The sequence below is a fragment of the Trachypithecus francoisi genome, unplaced genomic scaffold (assembly GCF_009764315.1).
Source record: "Trachypithecus francoisi isolate TF-2019V2 unplaced genomic scaffold, Tfra_2.0 Lachesis_group6, whole genome shotgun sequence".
Lineage (NCBI taxonomy): Eukaryota > Metazoa > Chordata > Mammalia > Primates > Cercopithecidae > Trachypithecus > Trachypithecus francoisi.
Window position 1 is genome coordinate 105961205 of NW_022681471.1, and position 22958 is coordinate 105984162.

Sequence of the window (22958 nt, forward strand, 5' to 3'; positions counted from 1 at the left end):
CCTCACTGTATTGTCATGGCATCTTTGTCATAAATCAAGAGAACTTGTATGTATGAATCTGCGTCTAGATTCTATATCCTCTTCCATTTGATTAAATCTGTACTATAACAGTACTTCACTGGCTTAATTACAATCTTTTTTTAAAAACAATTCTACTGAGCTATAATTCACGTACCATTTAACTCATCTTAGGTGGACAATTCAATGGTACTGGGATATTATATTTTTAAGCTGTGATAAAATATATAACATAAAAATTGTCATTTTAGTCATTTTGTGTGTACAATTCAGTGGCATTTATTACAACCATCACCACAATTTATCCCGCCCCCCAATTTTTTTTTTCTTTTTTGGAGACAGAGTCTCGCTGTGTCGCTCAGGCTGGAGTGCAGTGGTGCGCTCTCGGCTCACTAAAACCTCACCTCCCAAGTTTAAGTGATTCTCCTGCCTCAGCCTCCCAAGTAGCTGGGATTACAGGCGCCTGCCACCATGCCCAGATAACTTTTTGTCTTTTTACTAGAGATAGGTTTTTGCCATGTTGGCCAGGCTGGTCTCAAACTCCTGACCTCAGGTGATCCTCCCACCTTGGACTCCCAAAGTGTTGGGATTAGAGGTGTGAGCCACTGCGCCCAGTCTCCAAAATTTTTTATTACTCCAACCAGACAGTCTGTAACCATTAAGCAATAGTTCCCCTTTCTCTGTCTTCCCATCGGCTAGTAGCTTCTGGACTACTTTCTGTTTCTATGAATTTGGCTATTCTAGATCTTTTACATAATTGGAATTGTATATTTGCCACTTTGTGTCTGCCTTACTTCACTCAGCATAATATTTTCAAGGTTCATCTATGTTGTAGCATGTGTCAGAATTTCATTCCTTTTTATGACTGAATAATATTCCATTGTATGTATGTATGCAATCATTTTATTTACACATTTTGGATCTGGTTGTGTAAACCATCCGACTTTGTTCTTCCTATTCAAGATTGCCTTGGCTACTTTTGTTTCTTTGAATAAATTTTAGAACCATGTTGTCTATTTTTACATAAAGCCTGCCAGGATATTGATTGAAATTTGTGAATCTGGAGCTCAATTAGCATCTTTACAATACTGAGTCATCTAATTTGTGAACATTTCGAATTGTGTCAGGTTATTTATTATACTTTTTAAATTGATGATGCTGACATTCTAATAACAGATCATTATATGACTGATAAAATATTTAGGAACTAAAATAAGTACCAATTTTATGACATTAAAACCATAATGTGTGCTTAAGTCTCTGTAATTCAAGCAGGTAGTTATTTGAGAAAAAAAAAAAAAAAAAAACCCTTCTTGGTTTCTACCTTTAATGATTGCAAAACATCTGTGTAAAGATACAGACTTTTGTGTATGGAGGGAAGGTGGTGTCCCAGCAATTAAATTTTACATCTACATAGCAATGCAAATGAAATCATCCCTCATAAAAAGAGAACAAGGAGGTAGGATACCCAAAATGTCCTACAATATCTCAGTACATCTTATGACAAAAAAACAAAAATTATAATTGTAGGAAATATGAGATAACTATCTAAAATATACAATAGCAGGTTTGTGGATTGTGAAAGAGTGAAGGTTTTGTGTGTTCTGAAACAAAATAAAAAGTCAAATTTTTATGATAGAAAATTAAAACTGAGGTTATGAACACCATCATGTATATACTTATGTTACTACAGCATCCATAATATCTGTTTCTTATGCCAAAATTATAATTTTAATACAATGTCTTTGCCATTAAATGCCACAGGATTTGGAATTTTATTCATTAGTCATATTAACATTATTTAATCATCTTTTCTCCATCCATATGCCCCTGTATCCCTGTTAGTTTAGATTTAGGGATACAAAGGAAATGATCAGTACCAGATTTAGGTAAATAACACAAGTTTTTTTTTTAAGTTAAAAAAAGTGGCTTATAACACTGGCAGACCGTTTTGATCTTCATTAAATCTCAAGCTCTTACTTATTACAGGAGGGTAGAAATAAAGCGGACCCTCTCCCTGTGTTCTCCAGTCCTATCCTTCATCCAAAGCTTAGAGTGGGTGATATAATTAGAACTAGTGGGTCATAGTTACTGGGACATGAATATGTCAGTTCCTTAGTACATAGTATCTCCAGATATATCCTAATATCATAATCAGTTGGCAGGTGCTTTCTGCACAGCTAACTAATATGCTGCATTCTGCATATTGAGCCAACTGATCACTTACTTTTGTACCTTTATTTTATTTTTTGAGACGGAGTCTCACTTTGCCACCCAGGCTGCAGTGCAGTGGCACGATCTCAGCTCACTGCAACCTCCACCTCCCAGGTTCAAGCGATTCTTCTGCCTCAGCCTCTCGAGTAGCTGGGACAACAGGCGCATGCCATCATAACCGACTAATTTTTGTATTTTTAGTAGAGATGGAGTTTCACCATGTTGGCCAGGTTGGTCTCAAACTCCTGACCTCGTGATCCACCCACCTCAGCCTCCCAAAGTGCTGGGATTACAGGCGTGAGCCACCGCGCTTGGCCTGTACCTTTATGTTTCATTGCTGAAGAGAGAAAACAGCGGGTGAAGATAATATAGCTATTTCTTTAAGGGAGTGGTAGACCGTATAATGAGTTCATTGCAAAAGCGTGTTACCTTGCCTTGGCCTGGGTAGCTTCTCTTTAAGCGGATGTGGAAAGGGTTGCTTTAAACTGAATATAGCCATTAGCATAAATTTATGGGTGCCTTCATGCAGTGAAGGCTCATGAAATGATATCCTCATTCTTGTCTAATACATAACTTGACCTTTTACAGTGTTTAACAATAATACCCATAAGAGCCACAAAGTGGGGATGTTATTAAAGCTAGCCTCTGTGTTTCTCTCTCTGAGCGTCTCATTCTATGGTCTTTACACACACTTCTGACTCAGGTGTTTTTAATATTTATCCCTCTTCATATTTCTTTGTATTTTCTCTGAACATGCATGTGGGTGTAGGAGGCTCTCTTGCCATCATCATCGCTCTCTTCCTCTATGTTTCTCACTGTTAAGCTAATTTTAATCTATGAATTGACACCTTACTGTATTTATTATGAATCTACTTTTTTCTTTCTTTCTTGTTTTTTTTTTTTTTTTTTTTTTTTTTTTTTTTTTTGAGACAGAGTTTTGCTCTGTCGCCCAGGCTGGAGTGCAACGGTGCGATCTCAACTCACTACAACCTCTGCCTCCTGGGTTCAAGCAATTCTCCTGCCTCAGCCTCCCAAGTAGCTGGGATCACAGGCATGCACCACCATGCCTGGCTAATTTTTGTATTTTAAGTAGAGACAGGGTTTCACCATGTTGATCAGGCTGGTCTTGAACTCCCGGCCTCACGTGATCCGCCCACCTCGGCCTCCCAAATTGGTGGTATTGCCGTGTGAGCCACCACACCTGGCCATGAATCTACTTTTTTTTTTTTTTTTTTTTTTTTTGAGACGGAGTCTCGCGCTGTCACCCAGGCTGGAGTGCTGTGGCCGGATCTCAGCTCACTGCAAGCTCCGCCTCCCGGGTTCACGCCATTCTCCTGCCTCAGCCTCCCGAGTAGCTGGGACTACAGGCGCCGCCACCTCGCCCGGCTAGTTTTTTGTAGTTTTTAGTAGAGACGGGGTTTCACCGTGTTAGTCAGGATGGTCTCGATCTCCTGACCTCGTGATCCGCCCGTCTCGGCCTCCCAAAGCGCTAGGATTACAGGCTTGAGCCACCGCGCCCAGCCGAATCTACTTTTCTATATGCATATTTGCCACTATTTTTCTGCCCCGGTGGTTTATGTAACACATTCTCTTCTATACTCCTTCCCTGACCCCTTTAATCCCAGTTTCATTTCCTTTCATGTCTTTTTATTTTGTGTCCCCTTTCCTCATTCTTTATTGCTCTTATACAAGTTATATGTGAGTATTTTTTTAACTACCCATTTATTTAAAACCAAAATATACTTTGTCATTCTTTATTTTTGAATCATATTGTATCCTTCCTTAATTTAAAAGGTGAAAAGATGGAACATTCATTTTGCAAGCTCAGGATTATTTAGGTAGAAGGAGCCTCATGAAACTAAATTATTTTCACATCTTCTAGATTAGAACACCGAGTCCTAGAAAGGTTATGTGACTTATTTGAGACCATGTAGCTCTCTATTTAAATATAAAAGTGATTCCAAAATAAAGAGTGGGGGTTTTAACCTTTTGGTGAAGCTCAAGAGATTTCTATGTGGATAATACCCTAGGAAAAAAAGAAAAAATATGGATTCCCATTTCATTCCATTGCTCCTTTAAATATTAAAATGGGGATTTATTTTCTTTTAAAGAAACTATATGAGTTTTTGCTTTGCTTTCTGCCCTTTTTGAGAACTAAATGCTAGGTTTTAAAATTGCTTTCTAGAACCCTCTCTACTGTGGAACATTTATGATTGTGTAATATAGCAAAACATGTTTATGTTGTTTCCGAATTAGTTAAAATCCTATTTTTAATGTCAAGTAATTTTACAGGTAGTATATGTTATGCATTCCTGTTAGTTTTAATAATTATATTTTCATTTTGTTAAGTAAATTTAAGTTTTCATATTTTTACATATAAACAGTAATTTACTATCTACATGTAAAATACCATTTACAAATAAAATATACTGTTTAAATGTAAATAGTAAATTACTATTTGAACTTGTTACTACCCAGACAGTATAAAATGGTGCATATAAAGAAAAAAGCATTTTGGAAAACAGTTAAGAAATTTTGCTGGAAAGTGAATTTTAGTTAAGTGCATCTTTAAAAATCTTACTCACTTTACCTAGGAAAAAGATAGATTTACAAATATAACATATATAACAAACCTTTAATATGGGAATAATTTTTGTAATATTGATAATAGTACAGGTATTATTTTCAAAAAATCACAAAATAAAAATTATGAAAGTAAAAACATAGTGCAACTCCTAGCACAAACTATCTTCCACAATATACAGTTGGCTGTATCTAAATTGCCAGAAATCTGGTTCATTTTGTATTAACCTCGAATCATGTTGCTTCTAAATATGTATCTGAGGAGTAAACACTTTAGATTTATTTTCATTTGTACAAAGTAAATAATGTTTAGTCTTTTTCCAGACATATTTGCTATGTAATGACAGTCATTATTAGTCATCAGTATAAATGTGAATAGCAAAAAGGAGAAAATTAAATAAAGCTAGAACTTGGCTTTCTCGCTCCTTGCTCAAAAATGGACACTTTGTCTAATCAATTTCCTATCACAAGATGATGATTAATAGATTGTTCTAATAGTTACCGTTCAGTCCTGTCCTTAATGTGATATTTTTTCTTTTTTTTCTTTTTTCTTTTTTTTTTTTTAATGATACTTTAAGTTCTAGGGTACATGTGCACAATGTGCAGGTTTGTTACCTATGTATATATGTGCCATGTTAGTGTGCTGTACCCATTAACTCATCATTTACATTAGGTGTATCTCCTAATGCTATCTCTCCCCCATCCCCCCTCCCCACGAAAGGCCCTGGTATGTGATGTGATATTTTTTTCAACCAAAGAATAGAATCTTCACTGGCATTGTTACCATATTGACTGGTATTTATGGAACCCTGGAAAAAATGCTGTAAAATATCTACTAGGGAGGATAATAATCATTATAGGAAATCATTTCTCTAGCTGGAAGTCATAGCAGGGACCAGATAGTTCCACTAGAGCTTTTATGTGCTCATGATTTTCTCCCTTAAAGTGTATTTGTAACACAGTTCACACAGCCTTCAATTTTATAAATCTGTGTGCTAAAATGCTATTATATAAGAAAACAGGTCAGGCATGGTGGCTCACGCCTGTAATCCCAGCACTTTTGGAGGCCCAGGCGGTTGGATCACAAGGTCAGGAGATGAAGACCATCCTGGCCAACATGGTGAAACCCTATCTCTACTAAAAACACAAAAATTAGCTGAGCATGGTGGCGCATGTCTGTCATCCCAGCTAATCGGGAGGCTGAGGCAGGAGAATCGCTTGATCCAGGGAGTCGGAGGTTGCAGTGAGCCAAGATCATGCCAGTACACTCCAGCCTGGCAACAAAGCAAGACTCCGTCTCAAAAAAAAAAAGGGGTGTTCACCTATTTATTGGGCATATAGTCTGATAGTTCCTAGAAATCCATGATCTTGGATGTTTTCTTTATATAAGTTCCTGGAAATCCATTATTGGATGTTTTCTTTATGTAGTTAATAGTCACAGCAAAACTGTAATTAAATTATTTATTCAACAGCTATCTAATGAAGGACTACTATGTGCCACATTCTGCTCTAAGCATATCATAATCGCTTCCCACCCTTCCCTTATTTAAAGGACATGCATAATTTTATAGGGCTTGGCATTATAAATATTCATATCTCTAATTTATAGTTGCTAAACAGTTGGAGGCTGAGGGTTGGGGGAAGGGAGTAGTAATTTAAAGTTTATAACATAAGCATCCTTGACTTTGCCTCCTATAATTTCACACTGACATGAGGTTTATTACTAGGTTGTGTGTCATGAGTACATCTCAATTTGCTCTGACAGTTCTGGTTTTGCCTGTTATCCTATCATAATTTTTAATAGCTCCCTCTTTCATTGTCATAAGTATTCCACTTTAGAAGATAAAATATATAGAGAGGGTCACTCTGGTTATGAGAACAAACATCAGGCTTTTAGAGCTAGGCTTGGCCCAGTGCTCAATAACTATTATTATCATTATTGCTTTTGTTCTTAGCAGCAGCATCGTCCTTGTCATCATCATCTACCTTCTTACTACTTTAGTTAAGCTGAGAATTTCAGCCTATCCAAGAAATCTGATTGGCATTATTACCGAATTAATCACTCTTTAATGACAATAAGTATATAAGAATACGTAATATTTAACTTTCCAAATTATTGAAATGTTACACTGTGTATGGAAAACTCTTTCTAACCGTGTTTTTTCTCTACTCTCAAATCATAACAATCATCAATACAGAAGACTTCTATGACCAAATTCGTGGTGGTTTTTTTCCCCACACACCAAACAGCAGACCCCAGCTGGGTGTCTCTAATTCAGTTCTGACACTATCCACCCAGAGATAGTGTCAGATCCCATAGACTGAGGGCTCAGTCCCCAGGTCTGCCTCCTCTGCACCCCTCCCCCCACCCACCACACACACACACCAGTCTCAAGTCCAGGCCTCTGGAACTTCTGACCCATGGGCTTCAAGTTGGGGTTCCCATGACCCCCTCCTTGGGTTCAATTAATTTGCTGGAGCAGCTCACAGAACTCAAGAAAACACTCACTTTCACCTGTTTATGATAAAGGATATTGCGAAGGACACAGATGAAGAGATGCATAGGATGAGGTATGGTTGTGGGGAGGGAGTGAAAGCCTGGGTACACCACCCTCTAGGAACCCCCACGTGTTCAGCTACCCGGAAGCTCACTGGACTCTGTCCTCTTTGTTTTTATGGAAGCTTCTTGACATCAGCATTCCTTCCCCAGGGTATATGGTGGGACCCTCTCATAGGAGGTTCTTAAGACCTATAATCTGAAAGGCGGAGAAATATTAGAGTGAAAGGAGAGCAGGAGATGATCAGAGGCCTGCCCATGACACCCAACACACCCAACATTATAACAAAAAAACTGTAACAAGGGGGCTATGGGTGTTATGAGCCAGGAGCCTGGATAGAAACCAGTATGTACCATAATACCATATAGGCAATGCCAAGAATGTGGATCAGACACTTTACAAACAAGGAAAATGTAAACAGGAGTGGTGAGGAGGAGATTTACTGCAGGCATTAATGATGAGATTCTGAATTATGGATTCTACCTGCTACCAGCTATGTCATCGTACACCTACTCTGTCCACACCTAAGTTTTAACATCCATAAAATTCAGAGACTAATAGAAGACACCTCCCCAGGTTGTGGTGAAAATTCAATGAGGTAGTAGATGGGACATGTGTAACACAGTATCTGGCATATTGTAATTGCTCAAAAAATGTTAGCTTAAAAACAGTAGGAGTAATACTAAAATAGAAGAATGTAAAGACCAAGCACAAAATTATCCCTGATTCTCACCTTCTCCAAATTCTCCAAAAGTCTCACCTTCTTAATCAAACAGTTATAAATATGGCTCTTGGGGAGAAAGCTGAACTATGTGCTACTATTATGAATGCAACAGGTGAAGGAGAGGAGAGTTAGAGGCGGCAAGACAACAAAATGGCTCTCGTGGAAGGCACAGAGGGTTTTCAGCCAGTGCTCTCCAATTCCACTGATATCATTATTTTCATTTTCTTTGGCGAGCTAGCATTTCAGCTAAAATGTGTTGGAAAGTGATAGATTTTTCTCCTCACATTGCCTAAGAAACCCAACAAAGCCAGCATTGTTTTCAAACACCAGCATTTTCACTTTTAAAGTATGAACATAATTCAGAGGACCTTTTAATTCTGAACATCATTTTTATCAATCTATTAGCCTGACTTTAACCCAGAAATCCAAGCAGAAAGCAAATAAACTTTCACACTGCTTCTCCATCCCTTCCCCCTACCTTTATTTTTGATATCAGTTTCTCCCCATTTTGGCAAAGTAATGGAAAATCATTTGTAGAAGGTTACATTGAAGCCAGATAGTTTTCTATTAGGAAACCTCACCAAATACAAGATTATTTGTCCATTTCAATATAATAATGTTTTAAAAAATATAACAAAAATCCAGCATAAATTGTGAAGCACTGATACTTGTGCACAAACTTATTTCCATATTGAAACTTTATTATTGCCACTGTATACATACTGACAATGTATATCACGCATGTAAATGTGTCACTTAAATATGCTGTGCCCCAGATTTTATTTAAAAGTTAAGCTAATTTTCAACTAAAAACAAATTCGACTATTCTCGGCAATCTCTCCTCCCTGTTCGTGATGGATTTAAAATGAAGAAAAGTATACATGATGATGAAAAGAGAAAGGAGGAGAAAATTTCATAACTCTGCATCTTCAGTGTAGCATTTTTAAGTAACTCCTTTATTAGCACAAAGGTGTTTGCCTATAGCAATGAATTCTAGAAAAGAGAAGAAATGACATAATAAAAGAGGATTTTGCTAATATAAAATGTTTTTTCTTTCCTTTTGTTTCTGCAGTACCTTTACTTATGTAGCACCAACCCTGAGACTAGAGGGAGTTTCCTTCCTTTCTAATAATTTAATGATCGTGAAATGATATGAAATGGAAGTTTTCATATGCCAACTCCTTAAACTGAGGTTAATAAGGAACAAAGATTAAAGGCCATATTTAAGAGCACATATTGTAAATTCTAACCCAGTTTCATGTATTATATCACCTGCAAAGCCAATATGTTATACAAAAGTAAAATAACAGGTGATTTTTATTAAAGATCAGAATCATACCAAAAATGAACTTTTCTGTCAAATCTTTATATGCATACATCAAGATGTGAGTTATTTATGTAGCTTAAAAAACTTAATGCTAAATGCTGACTACTATATTCATGTCAGCTGACCTCTAGTGCTTCAAACTGTAGAAAAGGGATACCAAATGCTGGGTTGGTTATGTATTCCATTTTTGCCATAGACCACCTGCCAAGGCTTATAACAGATCTGTAATGGGTTTCTTACCTTTTATTGTGTAGAAAATGGATTGATAGATTAGGCCTGGGGCCAGTGAACCATGGAACCCCAGGTTTGCAAGAAAGAGTTTATCACCCTTTGATGTTATTTCTCTCCCATGTCAGCTGAGAAGGATGAGCTAGATTATCCGAAAGTAAGTTGGATGCCAAAATCAGCATTCCCCTCATTTATCCACCTTATGGTTCAGGGCAAGGTCACTGTATGGGTAACAAAAGGGCTGATAAGGGCCTGATGGAGAAATTTGGTTTTTCTCCCTTTTAATTGGCTTGCTCATATTAGAACTAATTACAAGACATTGACGAGAGCATTTCATTGTTTGTTGCTAGAGAAAATCAATCAGTTTTGCTGTGGAAATGAAAGCATTTGAGCCGAATGTTGCACTTATAATTTGTGAACATTTGCAGTTATCACCAGGACAAGTATAGTCCATCTTTGGCATGGTTGGCCAAGTGTGGGGGGGAAAAGAGATGGACCAGAAAATGGGCCAGAAACCAAAGTCATCACAAGGATATTTCAAGAAAACTCTATTTGTTCTGATAGTTGCATTCTGTAGGCAACCCGTGACTGATGTTTATACCTCAAATGCAGTCTAAAAATATTTTTTTATGAAAGTGACACATTCTGACTGTGATGTGGGTGACATCAACAGTTTTGAATAGGACAGTAATTCTTGGACTTATTGAAACTTTTATAAAAGAATGAACATTCTGAACTCAGTTGCAATATAAATGACTATCATGAAGATTGCTTCTGTTGGTGCTATGACTGTTGTGGCAAATTTTAGACCATTGCAATTATCTCCTAGAGGTTGCTTTATTGTTTTATTTTTATCAGTGGTGTGTGTTTTTCTGTTAGAATCATTGAGATGCTGGTTAAGGAAGAGAAAAAATTAATATGCAGGCCCTTATTCATTGGGAACAAATAAAGGACAACACACGAAACAGGAAAATTAATAGAAAAGACACTTTATAGGTAAGATTTCATATAGTTTGGGAGCAGACAAAAACTATCTATCTATTTTAATTACTAAAATAATTAAGAAAGATGTTGAGGCCAGGCACGGTGGCTCACGCCTATAATCCCAGCACTTTGGGAGGCCAAGGAGGGCAGACGACTTGAGGTCAGAGTTCAAGAGCAGCCTGGCCAACATGATCAAACCCCATCTCTACTAAAAATACAAAAATTAGCTAGGCGTGGTGGCATATGCCTGTAATCCCAGCTACTTGGGAGGCTGAGGCAGAAGAATCATTTGAACCCAGCAGGCAGAGATTGCAGTGAGAGGAGATCATGCCACTGCACTCCAGCCTGGGCAACAGAGTGAGACTCTGTCTCAAACAAAACAAAAAAGAAAAAAAGAAAGTTGTTGACATTAACATGTTCAAGTCTTCAGGCTGAAACTAGAATGCAGTATGATTAAATAATCATTTCTACTTTGGGTGAAGTATGAGTTTTCTTAAAGATACTCCTTTCCAGCTTCTCAGTTCACATGTGGTTAATTCCCAGCGTGGCTTCAAATAGTCTAATGGTTTGTATAACGAGTGCCACCATTCTGTGTTCTCATTCTCCATGCCTCATCTCAGTCCTGGAAAGATCACTAAACTTGCAGTTCGTAACTCAGTCTAGACCCAGGTTCACCACTCACTAACTCGTAACTATAGGCCACTTATTTAAATCTCTTAGTGCCTCTAGTTCCTCATTTGTCCAACAGTGATGCATAATGAAGCATGTTTGCTCATCTCCCAGGGTCTAGTGAGGAACTAAAAACACAATATATACTATCATACTTTATTATGAGGAGTTAAATTGTGGTTACTATTACAAAGTAGGTTACCATAAAATTCTAATAGCAGTGGTAAGGGGAAAAGGTCCGTGTGCTATCACGTAGAGCAGAACTTCTCAAACTTTAATGTACAGCAGGTCTTTGAATAATGTCTTTTCATTTAACATCACTGTATTATAATACTGGCAAGGAAAAGAATTGTATCTCAGCTGGGGGGACACTGTCTATGTAGGGTTTTTTCATGTCTCTGTGGGTTTCCTTCTAGTACTCTGGTTTCCTCACACATCCCAAACTATGCATGTTAGGGGAAGTGGTGTGTCTACATTGTCCCTATGTGAGTGTTTATGTGTCTGTGACTGTGCCCTGTGATAGAATGGCATCCCTGCCAGGGTTGGCTCCTGTCTGGTGCTCTGAGTTGCCAGGATGGGCTCTGGACTCCCAAGTCCCTGAACTGGAATATGTGGCTTGGAAAATGAGTGACTGAATTAATATAAATTACTGTGAAATAAAAATTCATATAGTATTCAATAATCATAAAGATGCGTGACAATAATTGATGCTCTACAAAAGTGCTCAGTGAGCTGCCATATTGATTATTGTTTGTTTTTGAACTTCATGGTGAGAGAAGGCAATCCTGGCAGTTTTTGCTTTGCAAACATTTATTCCTTGAATGAGCCACTGCCACTACAACCACTATCACTCACCAATTCACCAAAAACTGGGTAAATAATTTTCCTCCTGGTTTTTATTAATTTTTCTAAAGTGGATGTATATCTCACATTTATTTCTGAGGTTAATATTAGAAGTGCTTGGGGTCTTTATTTAAATGGTTGGTCATGTTTTGTGAACACAGGTATACAGTAGGAACTTAATTCTTGTTTATCAATTAGCCTATGGTAAGATTGGTTTCATTACATGTCATTTTGCCTAAGTCACAGTTTCCAAGAATCTATCAACAACATTAATTGATGACTTACTGAAACAAGAATCACCTTGGGATCTTGTTAAAATCAGGTTACTGATTCAATGGCTCTTGCATAGGACCTGAGGTTCTGCATTCCCCACTAATTTCAAGATGCTGATTCCCTGGTCCCTTTGCTCTACATCTTAAATGGTAGGGATGTAGAGAGTGGCTATCAAGAGTCTGTGTAGGAGTTGACCACCAATCCCATTCATTGGAATGCGTACAGTGTATTCTGAGATACTGGAAAGGCCTTTGCTAAAAGATTTTTTCTCTTGGTATTTATGAAGCACATTCATCCAACCACAGAAGATACATATCAGCTTTGACAGAAAATATGAACACATTCAAATGATTTTTACCTTTGAAACATAGATTGTTATGGGGTTCATAACCGAAGTATGACTTTGCCACAGAGGAAAGTCCTTCCTCTTTCTCTGCAATATATTGTATATTGCAAGAAGCTCACCTCCACTCACCTTACTCCTCAGGCTTTCTTCTCAACTATCTTCTATATAGAATTAACCAGTTGGAAGTGTTGGCAGGAGATTGGAGAGCAGGAGAAGGGGAGATTTCAGAGCATTTCTTTCCCTCCTTCACTGCTTTGGGCAACAGCTGATATGGAGTAAGTTGCCAAAAAATATTAGCTATTATTAGGTCTTCTAATAATGATCTTCTAAAATCACTTTTTCAGTGGTTACCCCCATTGATTTGCCATGAATATCTCTTCAGACATCTTTGCAAAGAATTGAGCCTGACTTCAGATACTTATTCAAAATCAAAATCAGTAATTTTAGGATTGAGGACTCTGGTATTATTTAAGAACTCTTAACTGTACCAAGCCTCACTCCCATTTCTGGCTTTCCCCTATATATCAGCTATGTAATAACTACAATATTGTAAAATTTTCAATAGTGTTATGTAACAAATCAGCCTAAAACTTATTGACTTAAAATTATCACCATTTATAATTGCACACAGTCTATGGGATCCTGTGAGCTGCTGTGTTATTCTGGCTCATTCATACATTTTCAATCAGCTAATGGGTGGGCTAGGGACTGGCTTATCTAGGATAAGCTCACTTAAGATGACTCACCTCTGCTCCATATGGTCTCTCATCATTCAGCAAGCTCTCTTGGGCTTGTTCTCATGCAAGAAACAAGATTCTAATAGAAAAGCAAACAAGGCTTCTTGGAGCTTAAGCTTGGAACTGGCTCACTCATTTCTAACACATTCTTTTAACCAAAGCAAATCACAAGGCAGGCCCATATTCAAGGATTAGGGAAATAGGTTACAATTCCTGATGGTAGCAACTTTAAAAGTCACATTGCAAAAAGATGTGCATACAGAGAGGTCATCAGTGCAATCTACCACACCTTGCAATCTATTAAGTTTCTCACCCCTCTCACAAGTAAGGTATTCTATTAAGATACATTCCTCTGTATTCAGGTTTCTAATCAACTAATCCTGACTCTCATGTAATATTAACACAGTATCAATATTCTCAAAAGCCAGTAGTCTAGAGGGTCACAAAGATCCTCAAAGATACTTTATGCAAAATCCTAGGAGGATAAAAACAGAGTACATTGGTTTATGTATACGTTCAGTATTTACTAAGTGTTGACAGTATGGTATTATGTTAAGGAATGAGGATAGAGTTATGAACAAGACAGACACTTGTCTTTATGGATCTAACATTTGAAGGGGGACAAACATTAAAATGGATTATATAATTACAAATGCAGCTGCTCTATTGTCTTTTTAGATTTCTCAGGTTATAGAGTGAGCTACTATAATAAAAATACCTCAAGTTTCAATGTTTCAAACAATATAGATACATGTATCTTTCCCACATTAAGTCCAGCCTAGGTACATAGTCTCTGCTCTAAAAAGGAACACAGGCTAGCAAGGCGGCTATACTATTCTCAATATAATGCTGCATTTAAAAATCTTCATGATGGTCCCACAAATATCTATGCACTCTTTTTCTTATCAAGAGAACACACACTGCCTTCCCAAGAGAGAGCAGTCAAATCTCATTCACTTACTGCATCCAGCTAAAAGTTCATTGTCTGTGGATGATGTCCTGTCTTCTCTATCAGATCCAGATATGGTTCCTCATGGTCCAGTGACCTATAAAGTGAAAGTTACACTATCTGCTCCTACCGCAACCAATTCTCTCTTTTTAAAAATTTTTAAAAATTTTGTGGGTACATAGTAGGTGTATATATTTATGGGGTACTTGAGATGTTTTGATATAGGCATGCAATGCATAGTAATCACATCATGGAGAAGGAGGCATCCATCCCCTCCAGCATTAATCTTTTGTGTTACAAGCAATCCAATTATACTCTTATTTATTTTTAAATGTACAATTACATTATTTTGATGATAGTCTCCCTGTCGTGCTATCAAATACTGTATATTATTCATTTTTTCTAACTATTTTTTGTACCCATTAACCATCCCACTACCCCCTCCCCCTCTATCCTTCCCAGCCTCTGGTAACCACCTTTCTACTCTCTATCTCCATGAGTTCCATTGTTTTGATTTTTAGATTCTGCGAATAAGTGAGAACAAGAGATGTTTTTTCTGTGCTTGGCTTATTTTGCTTAAGATAATGACTTCCATTTCCATCCGTTGTTGCAAATGACAGGATCTCAATCTTTTTTATGGCAGAATAGTACTCCATTTGTGTATATGTGCCACATTTTCTTTATCCATTCATTTGTTGATGGACACTTAAATTTTTTCCAAACCTTGGCTATTGTGAATAGAGCTGTAATAAACATGGGAATGTAGATATTTCTTCAATATACTGATTCCTTTCTTTGGGTATATACCCAGCAGTGGGATTGCTGGATCATAGGGAAGCTCTATTTTTAGATTTTTGAGGAACCTCCAAACTGTTCTCTATAGTGGTTGTACTAATTTATATTCCTACAAACAGTACAAAGTTTTCCTTTTCTCCACATTCTCTCCAGCACAGGCACAAAGACAGCAGTAAGTGCTGGACCACCTATGCAAGACCTAGACTATAAATCCAGAACTTCTCTCCCTCTCCACACCCCCATACCCACCACTCCATTCCGAGTTTCCAAATGTAAGCTAAGATAAATGATTTAATAAAGCTTTTTGAAGTCAGGGATGAGAAAAATAGTTGCTTTTTACATAATCCCACCATCAAAGCAATAATTCTTTAGTTCAAATTGTGGTGATGCAAACAAGGAAAATAAGAGAGCATAAAACAGGGGGATCTGACGCAGTCCAGAAGTGGAGGGAATGGTTGGTTTTAGATAATTATTAGAGAAGATACTGTGATTTGGTTTGAAGGCAAAGCTCACTGAAGTTCTCTAGTTCTGGATACACCTATCGAAAAATTCTTACCCAACAAATGTCTCAGCGATAAGAGCAGCCTTTCCCCAAATGCCTAAGTTGTTTGTTTTGTTTTGTTTTGTTTTTCAAAATCTTTCTCTGGAATGGAGGCTGATCTTGTCGTTGACTTATTCTTCACAAGTAAGAGTCATATTAATCTTGAAGAGACAGAGAGGCCACTGCCTCCACTGATAATTTACATAATTGTTTTCCTACAATTTGGTGCTAATTAAAATGTGAAAGGGGTAGTGATGATATCGGTAAATGTAATAAGGTCATTCTTTGTTCCTGAGAGAATAGATAATGTCACCAGAAAGGATGGTCTGTATATTCACATAAGAGCAGGAAACAGGAAGCGAGACAGAGTAAGGTAAGATAGCATACTAGAGGCCGGGCGCGGTGGCTCAAGCCTGTAATCCCAGCACTTTGGGAGGCCGAGATGGGCGGATCACGAGGTCAGGAGATCGAGACCATCCTGGCTAACACGGGGAAACCCTGTCTCTACTAAAAAATACAAAAAACTAGCCGGGCAAGGTGGCGGGTGCCTGTAGTCCCAGCTACTCGGGAGGCTGAGGCAGGAGAATGGCGTGAACCCGGGAGGCGGAGCTTGCTGTGAGCTGAGATTCGGCCACTGTACTTCAGCCCGGGCGACAGAGTGAGACTCTGTCTCAAAAAAAAAAAAAAAAAAGATAGCATACTAGAGTATCACATAGTCTGGTATAGCCAGTGTAGAATATTTATTTCAAAAAACAATAAAAATAAAGTTCTGCTTCGCTTTGAGAGTTTTTTTTTTTTTTTTTTTTAATTCTGTATAGTTAGATCGACATGTTACTACTCTGCCTGGTTCAAATTTTGATTTCACTCTGTTCCAGTTATATATGCTATGCAACAAACCACCCTAAAACTTACTGGCATAAAATAAGATAGTTTTATGATTTCTCATAATTCTGAGAGTTGACTATGATATTTATCTGCTTCACCTGATATCAACCAAGACACTGGGAAAGCTGGAAAGTCCAAAATGGCCTCACTCACAAGACTGGCATTTGGTGCTGACTACCAACTGGGAACTCAGCTAAAGCTATTGGCCATGAGCTTCAGTTTGTTTCCATTCAGTCTTCTCCATGTGTCTCCTTTGGCTTCCCCACAGCTTGGTGGTTGAGTTCTGTGAAGAAGCCTTCCAAAAGAACAAGCACCAATCGTCAAAGACTTATCAAGCTTCTGTTTGTATCACACTTGCTAATATCCCATTGGCCAAAGCCAGGCGTATGGTCAAGTTCAGAATCAAAATGAGAAGAGACTACACAAAGACATGAATTCCAGGAGGTGTGGTTAATTGTGGGGCTGCCAAATAATCGCCTTCCACAAATTCCTTAGTAGCTGTGTCATCTCTCTGTGGTCTCAGTTTTCTCACCTGGAAACAGGAACAAAAATGGCCCTATAAAAATGGACTAAGATATATTAGGTTGGTGCAAAAGTAATTGTGGTTTGGGACCGTGAATTTTAAATCACGATAAACAGGCTCAAACTCATCTTTATTAATCAAAGTAGGAGCCATTACAATCAACACATTTTTGCCAAGAAGAAATAAGTGTGTTTATTCCTGCAGCATAAAAATACGTGCTTTGGGATTCAATGAACCCTTGGAAAGCATTTTCTGCATCCTGCTAGTTGTGGAAGCATTATCCCTGTAAAAAGTTGTCAAGATGCTTGAAGAAGTGGTAGTCAGTTGGTGAGAGGTCAGGTAAATATGGCAGATGAAGCAAAACTTCGTAGCTCAATTCATTCAACTTGTGAAGCGTTGGTTGTGTGACATGTGGGTGGGCATTGTCATGGAGAAGAATTGGGCCCTTTCTGTTGACCAATGCTGGCTGTAGGCATGGCAGTTTTTCATGTATCTAATCAATTTACTGAGTATACTTCTCAAATGTCGTGGTTTTACTGGGATTCAGAAAGCTGTAGTGGGTTAGGTCAGTAGTAGACCAGTGATCAGTGACCATAACCTTCTTTTGGTACAAGTTAGGCTTTGGGAAGTGCTTTGGAGCTTCTTCTCAGTCCAACCAGTGAACTGGGCATCGCCAGTTGTGATATAAAATCCAATTTTATGTTGCACGTTACAATCTGATCAAGAAATGGTTTGTTGTTGGTGGTGTCGAGTAAGAAAAGATGCACTTCCAAACAATCATTTTTTAATTTTTGCTCAGCTTATAAGGCACCAATTATCGAGTTTTTTTTTTTTTTTTTTATACTTTAAGTTCTAGAGTACATGTGCATAACGTGCAAGTTTGTTAGATATGTATACTTGTGCCATGTTGGGGTGCTGCACCCATCAACTCGTCAGCACCCATCAATTCGTCATTTATATCAGGTATAACTCCCAATGCAATCACTCCCCCCTCCCCCCTCCCCATGATAGGCCCCGATGTGTGATGTTCCCCTTCCCGAGTCCAAGTGATCTCATTGTTCAGTTCCCACCTATGAGTGAGAACATGCAGTGTCTGGTTTTCTGTTCTTGTGATAGTTTGCTAAGAATGATGGTTTCCAGCTGCATCCATGTCCCTACAAAGGACACAAACTCATCCTTTTTATGGCTGCATAATATTCCATGGTGTATATGTGCCACATTTTCTGAATCCAGTCTGTCACAGATGGACATTTGGGTTGATTCCAAGTCTTTGCTATTGTGAATAGTGCCGCAATAAACATACGTGTGCATGTGTCTTTATAGCAGCATGATTTATAATCCTTTGGGTATATACCCAGTAGTGGGATGGCTGGGTCATATGGTACATCTAGTTCTAGATCCTTGAGGAATCTCCATACTGTTTTCCATAATGGTTGAACTAGTTTACAATCCCACCAACAGTGTAAAAGTGTTCCTATTTCTCCACATCCTCTCCAACACCTGTTGTTTCCTGACTTTTGAATGATTGCCATTCTAACTGGTGTGAGATGGTATCTCATTGTGGTTTTGATTTGCATCTCTCTGATGGCCAGTGATGATGAGCATTTTTTCATGTGTCTGTTGGCTGTATGAATGTCTTCTTTTGAGAAATGTCTGTTCATATCCTTTGCCCACTTTTTGATGGGGTTGTTTGTTTTTTTCTTGTAAATTTGTTTGAGTTCTTTGTAGATTCTGGATATTAGTCCTTTGTCAGATGAGTAGATTGCAAACATTTTCTCCCATTCTGTAGGTTGCCTGTTCACACTGATGGTAGTTTCTTTTGCTGTGCAGAAGCTCTTTAGTTTAATGAGATCCCATTTGTCAATTTTGGCTTTTGCTGCTGTTGCTTTTGGTGTTTTAGACATGAAGTCCTTGCCCATGCCTATGTCCTGAATGGTACTACCTAGGTTTTCTTCTAGGGTGTTTATGGTATTAGGTCTAACATTAAGTCTCTAATCCATCTTGAATTAATTTTTGTATAAGGAGTAAGGAAAGGATCCAGTTTCAGCTTTGTACTTATGGCTAGCCAATTTTCCCAGCACCATTTTAAATAGGGAATCCTTTCCCCATTTCTTGTTTCTCTCAGGTTTGTCAAAGATCAGATGGCTGTAGGTGTGTGGTATTATTTCTGAGGACTCTGTTGTGTTCCATTGGTCTATATCTCTGTTTTGGTAGCAGTACCATGCTGTTTTGGTTACTGTAGCCTTGTAGTATAGTTTGAAGTAAGGTAGCCTGATGCTTCCAGCTTTGTTCTTATGACTTAGGATTGTCTTGGCAATGTGGGCTCTTTTTTGGTTCCATATGAACTTTAAAGCCGTTTTTTCCAATTCTGTGAAGAAACTCATTGGTAGCTTGATGGGGATGGCATTGAATCTATAAATAACCTTGGGCAGTATGGCCATTTTCACGATATTGATTCTTCCTATCCAGGAGCATGGTAGGTTCTTCCATTTGCTTGTGTCTTCTTTGATTTCACTGAGCAGTGGTTTGTAGTTCTCCTTGAAGAGGTCCTTTACATCCCTTGTAAGTTGGATTCCTAGGTATTTTATTCTCTTTGAAGCAATTGTGAATGGAAGTTCATTCATGATTTGGCTCTCTGCTTGTCTGTTACTGGTGTATAAGAATGCTTGGGATTTTTGCACATTCATTTTGTATCCTGAGACTTTGCTGAAGTTGCTTATCAGCTTAAGGAGATTTTGGGCTGAGACAATGGGGTTTTCTAAATATACAATCATGTCATCTGCAAACAGGGACAATTTGACTTCTTCTTTTCCTAACTGGATACCCTTGATTTCTTTCTCTTGCCTGATTGCCCTAGCCAGAACTTCCAACACTATGTTGAATAGGAGTGGTGAGAGAGGGCATCCCTGTCTTGTGCCAGTTTTCAAAGGGAATTTTTCCAGTTTTTGCCCATTCAGTATGATATTAGCTGTGGGTTGTCGTAAATAGCTCTTATTATTTTGAGGTACATTCCATCAATACCGAATTCTTGAGCGTTTTTAGCATGAAGGGCTGTTGAATTTTGTCAAAAGCCTTTTCTGCATCTATTGAGATAATCATGTGGTTCTTGTCTTTGGTTCTGTTTATATGCTGGATTACGTTTATTGATTTGCGAATGTTGAACCAGCCTTGCATCCCAGGGATGAAGCCCACTTGATCATGGTGGATAAGCTTGTTGATGTGCTGCTGAATCCAGTTTGCCAGTATTTTATTGAGAATTTTTGCATCGATGTTCATCAGGGATATTGGTGTAAAATTTTCTTTTTTTGTTGTGTCTCTGCCAGGCTTTGGTATCAGGATGATGTTGGCCTCATAAAATGAGTTAGGGAGGATTCCCTCTTTTTCTATTGATTGGAATAGTTTCAGAAGGAATGGTAGCAGCTCCTCCTTGTACCTCTGGTAGAATTCAGCTGTGAATCCATCTGGTCCTGGACTTTTTTTGGTTGGTAGGCTATTAATTATTGCCTCAATTTCAGAGCCTGCTATTGGACTATTCAGTGATTCAACTTCTTCCTGGTTTAGTCTTGGGAGAGTGTAAGTGTCCAGGAAATTATCCATTTCTTCTAGATTTTCTAGTTGATTTGCGTAGAGGCGTTTATAGTATTCTCTGATGGTAGTTTGTATTTATGTGGGGTCCGTGGTGATATCCCCTTTATCATTTTTTATTGCGTCTATTTGATTCTTCTCTCTTTTCTTCTTTATTAGTCTTGGTAGCGATCTGTCAATTTGTTGATCTTTTCAAAAAACCAACTCCTGGATTCATTGATTTTTTGGAGGTTTTTGTGTCTCTATCTCCTTCAGTTCTGCTCTGATCTTAGTTATTTCTTGCCTTCTGCTACCTTTTGAATGTGTTTGCTCTTGCTTCTCCAGTTCTTTTAATTGTGATGTTAGAGTGTCAATTTTAGATCTTTCCAGCTTTCTCTTGTGAGCATTTAGTGCTATAAATTTCCCTCTACACACTGCTTTAAATGTGTCCCAGAGATTCTGGTATGTTGTATCTTTGTTCTCATTGGTTTCAAAGAACATCTTTATTTCTGCCTTCATTTCGTTATGTACCCAGTAGTCATTCACGAGCAGGTTGTTCAGTTTCCATGTAGTTGAGCGGTTTTGATTGAGTTTCTTAGTCCTGAGCTCTAGTTTGATTGCACTGTGGTCTGAGAGACAGTTTGTTATAATTTCTGTTCTTGTACATTTGCTAAGGAGTGCTTTACTTACAATTATGTGGTCAATTTTGGAATAAGTGCGATGTGCTGCTGAGAAGAATGTATATTCTGTTGATTTGGGGTGGAGAGTTCTATAGATGTCTATTAGCTAAGTCCGCTTGGTGCAGAGATGAGTTCAAGTCCTGGATATCCTTGTTACTTTCTGTCTCGTTGATCTGTCTAATGTTGACAGTGGAGTGTTGAAGTCTCCCATTATTATTGTATGGGAGTCTAAGTCTCTTTGTAAGTCTCTAAGGACTTGCTTTATGAATTTGGGTGCTCCTGTATTGGGTGCATATATATTTAGGATAGTTAGCTCTTCCTGTTGAATGATCCCTTTACCATTATGTAATGGCCTTCTTTGTCTCTTTTGATCTTTGATGATTTAAAGTCTATTTTATCAGAGACTAGGATTGCAACCCCTGCTTTTTTTTGTTCTCCATTTGCTTGGTAGATCTTCCTCCATCCCTTTATTTTGAGCCTATGTATGTCTCTGCATGTGAGATGGGTCTCCTGAATACAGCAGACTGATGGGTCTTGACTCTTTATCCAGTTTGCCAGTCTGTGTCTTTTAATTGGAGCATTTAGTCCATTAACATTTAAGGTTAATATTGTTATGTGTGAACTTGATCCTGCCGTTATGATATTAACTGGTTATTTTGCTCGTTAGTTGATGCAGTTTCTTCGTAGCCTTGTTGGTCTTTACATTTTGGCATGTTTTTGAAATGGCTGGTACCGGTTGTTCCTTTCCATGTTTAGGGCTTCCTTCAGGGTGTCTTGTAAGGCAGGCCTGGTGGTGACAAAATCTCTAAGCATTTGCTTATCTGTAAAGGATTTTATTTCTCCTTCACTGATGAAACTTAGTTTGGCTGGATATGAAATTCTGGGTTGAAAATTCTTTTCTTTAAGAACGTTGAATATTGGCCCCCACTCTCTTCTGGCTTGTAGAGTTCTGCCGAGAGGTCTGCTGTTAGTCTGATGGGCTTCCCTTTGTGGGTAACCCAACCTTTCTCTTTGGCTGCCCTTAACATTTTTTCCTTCATTTCAACTTTGGTGAATCTGGCAATTATGTGTCTTGGAGTTGCTCTTCTCGGAGTATCTTTGTGGCGTCTCTCTATTTCCTGAATTTGAATGTTGGCCTGCCCTACTAGGTTGGGGAAGTTCTCCTGGATGATATCCTGAAGAGTGTTTTCCAACTTGGTTCCATTTTCCCCGTCACTTTCAGGCACCTCAATCAGACGTAGATTTGGTCTTTTTACATAATCCCATACTTCTTGCAGGCTTTGTTCATTTCTTTTTCTTCTTTTTTCTTTTGGTTTCTCTTCTCGCTTCATTTCATTCATTTGATCCTCAATCGCTGATACTCTTTCTTCCAGTTGATCGAGTCGGTTACTGAAGCTGGTGCATTTGTCACGTATTTCTTGTGTCATGGTTTTCATCTCTGTCATTTCATTTATGACCTTCTCTTCATTAATTATTCTACCTATCAATTCTTCCACTCTTGATTTTCAAGATTTTTA

The 22958-nt window shown here is 38.1% G+C and overlaps 1 protein-coding gene across 1 annotated transcript in view; it reads left to right on the forward strand.

The window, feature by feature from the left end:
• DMD (dystrophin) overlaps nucleotides 1-22958 on the forward strand; it is a 2224438-nt gene that overhangs the window by 1388148 nt on the left and 813332 nt on the right.